The following is a 6000-nucleotide window of genomic DNA, read 5'->3' as shown; positions in this document are numbered from 1 at the left end:
TTTGCACTTCAAAGAGAGGGAGGCCCAACCAGGCTCTGCGGGTAGCCAGGTCTTCCCTGTGTCAACAAGGGAAAAGAAAACAGCCCAGCCGTCTGGCCATCCTGACAAAGGGGTTTTCCGACCAACTGGGATTGGAAGAGGGAGTGGGAGAAGGAGCTGCTAGCTCCCCCTGGGCCGAACTACAAACTCTGGATACCTCGGGGCTTTCTTGGTGCTCGCAGCAATCTCCAGGGAATTCCCCTGCCTCCCTACCCCCCCCCCCATGTCTTCAGCTCCAGCTCTGCCTGGGATGAGCTGTACTGCTCTCTCTAATCAGGATAATATCAATCGGTCATACTGTTGTCCCTGTTTACTGGATGGGAAGACTGAGGCTCAGGAAGGCTTAGTAAGGGATAGAACTGGGTTTCAACACAGCCCACCCTGGGACCAGCACCTAGGCAGGGATAGTTTTGAATGAAGTCCAACACAAACTCATGAACTTAAATAGGATATTTTCCCTGCTTGTAGCTCAATTGCATGGTCTGGGACATGAACTTTGTAGATAGCAACCTAGTTTAATAGTGTGAAAGGCCGGGCATTCCTGGTTACAGCTTGCTCCTTTCCTACACCTCTCTCTTTATGGTCAGGAAGCTGGAGTCCATTGGGAGCTGCAGAGAGAAATAGGATGTAGCCTCTGCCTCCAAGGAGCTGTGAGCGAAGGGGAAGATGGCTCTGTAGCCCATTGGTCACCATGTGAGAGCATACAAAGGCTCTGTTGGATCCCGGGGCCTGGGCTAGGGCATGGAAGTACTTGCTTCTGCAGAGCCATGCCTAGAAGACTCAGCGTGTGCCAAGTAAGGAGTGGACACAGCAGCCTTGTACCAGGCAGGCCCTGCCAGCTGTTTGTTGTGACCCCAGGGTGGGTATAGGCTGAAGACAGAGAACCACTTGCTCGCAGGCCTGAGGTTAGATGGAGTAGTGAGTGGCACTTCTGGGGAACTCAAGGGACTTTGGGATAGCCTAGGCTGCTGTGAGAGCTAAGTCCCATGGACTAGAAGGACTCCATCATACACAGCAGCACAGAGAACCACAGTGACCATTCCTCAAGGCAAAAGGCAGACGGTAGCACGTGCTAACTCCAGTGTGCCCAAGTCTCGCCAGAGTCTCTTTTTCTGTGCCCTGCCCCTGCAGGACCCATGACAACAGGACAGTGGGACACCTCTCTTTGTGAGCCAGGAGGATGGACTGCTTTGTGATATGAGCTGGGGGAGGCTTTTACTTCCCTCTCAGCAGACCTTGAGGTAGGCAGGGAGGGCTACGAATTCCTGGCTGGAACAGAGCTCCTGGGTGGAGATGAAGGCGCCCCAGATCCGTTCATTTCGGTGCTATAAACTAGAGATAATTACCCCTCTCCTGGCTCCATGCTGGGGTTACCATGAACATCAAATGAAGTAGCAGGCATAGAAGTGTTCTGCCCCTACCGCTTCAAGGACCTCGGCACCATTTAACCCAGTTCACTCGTATTCCAGGAGAGGAAACAAGTCCAGAGTGGCTTCGACTTGCCCAAGTCCAAGGCACAAGTGTCTTCTCTCCCCCTCACCACGAGGTTGTTGCTATGAATCAGAGTCCTTGCAACATTTTGTCACTGAGGGAAAAAAAATTCAACCATTACCCCACTGACCTTTGGCCCAGAGCATCTTCTTGCCTTCAAAGGAAAAGAGGACATTAAAAAAAAAAAACCGAGGGCCCACAAGCCAACCGCGGAGCAGTTAATCCCAGGAACAACCAGCCAAGCTCGCTGGGGGTGGGGTGGGGTGGGGAGCCCACCTTGATGGAAACTGGCATCCCTGCTTTCTGCCAACCAAATGTGGTCTGTTCTTGGTGGCTTGGTGGTCAATGTCTTCCTGTCACCAGGCTCCTCTAAATCACCTAGGAGGTTGTTTTGACATTTGATTAGCCACAGCATGTTACTTGTGAGTGCTGGAGTGAGCCAGCTCTTTGCAATCACAGCGCTGAGTGCTTTTGCCTGTTAGAGATAGGGCTGTGTCGGGAGGGAGAGTGAGGGTGGGCAGGGCTCCAAGGGGGAAGATAACTGGGCTGTTGGGAGAAATTAATACAGAGAAAGGAAGTGGGGAGTGAAGGCGAATGAAAGCCAGGTCTGGCGGTACCCGTGACTCATAAATTTCGTTGATACTGGGGATGTGACATCCCTGCTCCCCCTTAGCTGGTAAACCCCCTGTCCTCAGGACGACCCTGGGGGAGGAGTAGGGAGGGACAGCCGCTGGAAAGCCCAGATAACTTTTAGGAGGGGCTTACAGGAAACATCCTACAAACGTAAATTTTAGGTTAAATTCATTCAGGGCAGAAGACCAACCCTGGAGGAATGCAGGGGGCGGGGCGGGGCAGGGCAGTAGTGGAGGCGGGACAGATGTCAGATGGACTCCAGGCCATTGACTGTGAGTTTTTGAGCAAGACTACTCTGGTTGAGTTAGTCCCAACCTGTTTATCAGAGGCACTCCCTCTTTCGAGAACAAGAGTGTCCTGTATTCCAGTCTGGCCTCGAACTCCCTATGTAGCTGAGGATGACTTTGAACTCCTGTCCTACCTCCCAAGGACTGAGATGACAGGTGTGCACCATTTGCCCTGGTCTCATGCAGTGCTAGGGATTGAACCTGGGGCATCCTCATATTCCATCCACCGAGACACAGCCCAGCCCCCTTCATTATTCTTAACCAGCATGAACGCCCTGGTAAAAGAAATTGAACTGGCTGTGTGACTTGGGTCTCACCTACATCTCAGCCCTCAGAGTTCACCATGCCTTCCCTAGAGTCTAAGTTTAGGCCCGTGTGTGATTCTGAGCAGGGCTTTTGAAATATTGGCAGTCACTCAGGATCCCCACACTTTCTGCAAACTCAAGGCAGAGTGGCAGCTGCTAGTCCAATGCCAAGTCCCCCATCTCCCATGCCCCAGGCCCCAGGCCCCAGGCCCAATCCCATGTTGGAGAGAAGACAGTTGAGGGCAGAGGGGGTAATGGAGAAAAGAGAAAGACCAGGCTGAGAAGTGAGGCCTAAGTGTGGCCCAGAATGGGAGAGAGAGAGAAATGGGCAGAATGTCACAGCAGGGGACTTCTGTGAAGCTTGGAGTTGCTAATACTGCCTGTCATCACTCCAAAGCTCTGTGACCTTCCTGTCCTAGTCAGACTCCTGCTTCTAGAAAGGATACCTTCTCTCAGCTAAGGGAAGGCCTCATTACACAGGAGGACCCACTTGAGAGTCCTTAGGTGTGCAACCCCAGTAAGGCCAACTTGAGAACACTAAAAACAGGGCTAGAGGGTCCACAGGATTCCGGAAAACAGGCGTTTCACACAATACAGAGGCGGAGGCTGTCATGCCTAAGCTCAGCTCCAAGCCAGGTGATGACTCCAGTGACTCTCATCTCAACCCCAGGCCTACAGTGGAAATCTCAGAGCGACCCCTAGACTGCTGCATTTGGCTGGCTTCTGGTTTATGGCAACTTGCTCAGCACTGCACACCAAGCACAGAGTTTGACTCTAGCCAAGGCCAGAAGTGGCCGCAGCATAGTCCAGGGATGGTCCTTGGTATATTCTTCAGTCTCTGTAGTTTTCTTCCTGTTAAGGCCCTGAGCACTTAGCAGGTGGAACAGCATCCCTGGCTGTTTGGATGACTCCGTTTAAACACAAGCTTACAGGACTGGAGAAAGAGCTCAGGTGGGACAGTGCTTGCCCAGCCTGCACGAAGCCCTTTATTCAGCCCCCAGCACTTCTAAACCAGGTGTGAGAGTGTGTGTCTGTATTCCCAGTACATGGGAGCTGAAGATAGGTGGATCAGGGGTTCGAAGGTCATCCTTGGTTACACAGCCAGTTCAAGGCCAACATGGGATACATGAGACTTTGGGTTCCTCGTAGGACAGGACAGATCCAGTGATACATGGGATGGGGTCCGTGCTCAAGACTTTCAAAATGGTGACCTAGTGAGTTAACACAAGCACCAAATGCAGGACCTGCTGAGAGCAGGCTGCCAAGCAGGCCAGCACTAGAGAAGTAGACACATCCCCTTCCCTAGCTGCAAGATCCTGAAAGAACAGGGACAGTCATTGTGCGGTGCAGTGCAGCACAGTGGAGGCCTACCTCAGGCTGTTGTATATTCTCAGCATGCCTGGGAGAGCACCTCAGGGGGACAGCACGAGAGTGACATGAATGTCACAGATCAGGTCATCTGGCCGCGAGCTAGGCATCTCCTAAGCATTTCTGAATATTAAGCTCTTAGCTCCTTACAGCTTTGTGCTGGGCACAGTCACGGTGCTGGCTGAGCTCATTTCCCAGGTTCATGACTTGGGAGAGGCACGGATTTCCTCTGCAGAGTAGCTCCAGAAGTTTGCCTGTTGCAGTGCCACGCACCTTCCACACAGGTGACCTCTGTGAACCAACGTCAGGAAGACAGCATTCTCCTCAAGTTTTTTTGGGGGGTCGGTCACATGCTAAAATGAGCTAATGAAGCCGTGATGGAGCCGAGGGCTGCTGGGACTCTGGTAGGGGTGCTGCATGGAAGAGGAGGGTGAGGGTAAGGATGGTTAAAACAGACGCATTGCAGCTTCCCCGTTATTAAAGGGAGAAACATTGAAAAACAGTATTAGAGGATATACAGGGGAGAAAGCCCTCCGCGGTCGCCGTATCCCAAGGCTACTGCTCTTAATGTTTTAAGTATTCCCTGCTACTCTTAGGGGATGGAGGGAAAGCATACCCTCTCACAGTGCAGGGGAAATGAAAAGAGATCTAATGTTTGTCGGAAGCACCCTGGCAACAGCTCCTGAAATAAAAATAATAAAATAAAAGTACGTACACCCTTCAGCCTCTCAATCTCACTCCTGGGAATCTAGCCCATGGAAATAAAAACCCCATCAGGTATAAACATAAGGACAGGGATGTTTATTGCAGCATTATTTAAGTGGTGCTTGTGTGTGTGTCTGTGTGTGTGTGTCTGTGTGTGCACGCATGCACACACTCACTCACACACACACACACAGAGCACAGTGGTACCTTTGTTAGGAGACTGTTGAATACATGATAGTGCATAAACCCATTGAAAAGAATCAGTACAAGTTAACTGAGGATGGGGAAATAATGTTGACAGAGAACAGCAAGATGCAGGAAAATGTGTGTAGCATGATCCATATTTTGAATAACACTATGATCTGTTTTTCCATTTCTTATTAAAGTCTATTTAGGAGTGGACCCACAAAAGGGTATATACTAAGTTAACTTGGTGGCCTAGTTAGCACTATTTGTTGACTTGAGACAGACAGACTAGAGTCATCTGAAATGAAAGTCTGGGTTGAGGAATTGCAGAGATCAGGTTGGCCTGTGAGGAACTGTCTCGAGCATCAATTGATGTAGGAGAGCCTCGCCCACTTTGGGTGGCACGATCCTTAGGCAAGATGACATGGCTGTCAAAGGAAGGTAGCTGACTATAGATAGGTCCGCAAGCAAGCCAGTGAGCAGAATCCCTCCATGGTTTCTGCTTGAGTCCAGGGCCCCTCAGTGATGGATTGGGACCTGTTAGTATAAGCCAAGTAAACCCTTTCGCTCCCAAGTTACCTTTGGTCAGAGTGTTTATCACAGTGATAGAAAAGAAGTTGTGATACGTGGTTATCTAAGAGAGGGGACTGAAGGGAATCTGGGCTTGAGAGGGCACAGACATTGTTACAGAGATGACAGTGTGAAAACAGGAGGAGATGGAATTCTTAGACAAAACTGGAGAAAAACAAACTACATAGTCTTCCTGCAGCCGAGTCCCAGCTTGCTTCCCAGTCTGGGTAGCCTAGTGACAACCACTGAAACACATTCCTACAGCACACAAGAAGCCAGCCCCTGCATTCAGGTCCCACAGATCTGCAGACCCCGTGTTTCAAGTTCTTTCCACCTCTCTGGTACTGTGTCTGTCCAGTGGCCATCAGTCATTTAGAGACTTTCCAAAGTGACCATTGCCTGCCAAGCCTAGTAGG

This window comes from Mus musculus, chromosome 9 (genome assembly GCF_000001635.26).
Source record: "Mus musculus strain C57BL/6J chromosome 9, GRCm38.p6 C57BL/6J".
Classification (NCBI taxonomy): domain Eukaryota; kingdom Metazoa; phylum Chordata; class Mammalia; order Rodentia; family Muridae; genus Mus; species Mus musculus.
This window is presented reverse-complemented; position numbering follows the sequence as displayed.